The following is a 2147-nucleotide window of genomic DNA, read 5'->3' on the forward strand; positions in this document are numbered from 1 at the left end:
ACGGTTTTTATTTGCTTTGTGCTGGATAACTGTTAATCACTCAATGAGGAATGCACTTCCAATGGCCAGTGCTCAAGTGATGTAAATAATAGCTACATCCTCATTCCTCCTTTGCCCTTAATCTGCTTTTGGAGGCTTGACAATAAACAGCCATTCTCAGTCTATTTTGCAGCTCAGAACCTAGATCCAAGAAAACCCATCAAGCATAACTAGTTTGCTTTACATCCTTCCTTTATACTTCTAAGCTAATAAACAGCCACTGCAGTTCCAGAGGGAGTTCTGGCTCTTAGACGGGATTGAGAATTGTTGTCCCACTTGGGTACAACTCAGTCGTTAGCTGGATGTCCCAGCAGGCACAAGTGCTCTCTACAAAAAGTGGCAAAGCCACATAATCTAGGTGACTTCTATCTGGTGTAAAACTTGGGTTTCCTATAGCCTGGCAAACCCCTTCAACTCTCTGGGTTTCAGTTTCCCCATCTATTGGATGGTCTTCTCTAAAAGATGTGCTGATTCAGCAAACACAACTTAATTTTCATACCAGAATTTCCTCTATGAACTTGAGAAAACTACTGGCTTCTCTGTGACTCAGTTCTCCACTTCTATAAATGAGGAAATTAGAGAATTACATTCAGGTGTGTGCCTTTTGCCTATATTTAGCAGCCTTCCCGAGGAGCTGTGTCAGGAGGAGGTGATGTGTGTGTCTCATCAGGTCTGGGTTATGCTGGGATCTCTTAGCCCAGGCTATTGATGACAACAAGCCTGTGGCCACAAGCCAAAGGGAGTTGTTGAAGTAGGTAAGGGCTGACTCAAGGGTGCATCACTCCAGTCATTTGCCATCTGTGTGTGACTCAGAGCCCTAATGTTTGTTTTCTTCTATCCTTTGTTGGAAGTCACGGGAGCTGTTTATTTGTATCGTAGCCAGCATGCTGGGACCTTTATCTCAGCCAGGCTTAGTGCTAGTTTTAATGCATAGTCTAATGTGTCACGGTATAGAGTGAGAATCTGTCTTTGGCATTTATATATGTATGTCTGTGTGTGTGTACAACTCTTAAATCCCTTTTTTTTTTTACCCACAAGATGCTGTAGCTAACAGATAGATCTACCTTACGGATGCCAAAGATGTGGAACTCGTAATTCTTTGGACACATGTTTTGGTTAGGTCGTCAAAGATTGAGTACTTGTGAGGCAATCTGAAAGACAGTTTTATCAAGTTCATCTTTTAAAATCACTTTTCTTTCACAGTAAGGCTTGCTAGCTGTAAAGTTATTCTATTAAGCTGTGTTGCCACACTCTGAGGCAATTTGTTTTCTTGTGCATTGATCTTTGATCGAAGGCAATTGCTCCTGAAAACATTTTTCCTTTTTAACCGCTTAAACAGAAGCTAGTTTTGTATAATCTGGAGATTGGTGTAGAACAACGCTACTTTTTTTTGTCTCTCCTTTGTTATTTGCTAATTGCTTTTTCTGGATAGTCAATTTGTGAGTAGTTTTCTATCCAGTCATGGTCAGATTCTTTAGTGTTTAGTGTACTAAATTAATTTGTTGTGTAGCTCTCTAAAAAATAGTTTAAAAAAGACAGATGTCATAAATGGGTTAAAATCTCATTTAAAAAATAGTTTTGTCAGTATATAATGTTTTGCAGATGAAAAATTTGAAATAATTTTAATAGTAAAAAACTAAACTTATAGTTAATTAACTGGTAATCTAATAGAAGCTGATCTCCCTTAGAAGGCAAAAGCATAACACACTTGTGTGATGTAATCAGGTTTTCTGTTTGTGGTGTCTAGCTGGATACTCAACAAAGAAAATAACTGGAGTTTTATTGTATTAATTCCTTTCCAGATAATGCTCTTTACATTAAGGATGGCCCGTTGTGAAACAAGAAAGCCGTTTAGGTGCATTGAGGATGTCTAGCTTTTGTGTCTCTTCAAGACATTAAAGTTTTCACCCGAAAACATCTGTGCAGTCCAGTCCTGTCTCTTCCTTTCTGCAGATTTAAAGCCCTGTCCTGCAACCTCACATGCACATGTGTAGGTTTTACTGATGATGCATCTTTCATGCATGGAGGGAGGTCATATGCAACCGCAGAATCCAACCTGTAAAGCTTCCATCTCAATTCCAAAGAGTTATGAACACTTCTGTCCTCTT

The sequence above is a fragment of the Apaloderma vittatum genome, unplaced genomic scaffold (genome assembly GCF_000703405.1).
Source record: "Apaloderma vittatum isolate BGI_N311 unplaced genomic scaffold, ASM70340v1 scaffold22732, whole genome shotgun sequence".
In the NCBI taxonomy this organism is placed as follows: Eukaryota; Metazoa; Chordata; class Aves; order Trogoniformes; family Trogonidae; genus Apaloderma; species Apaloderma vittatum.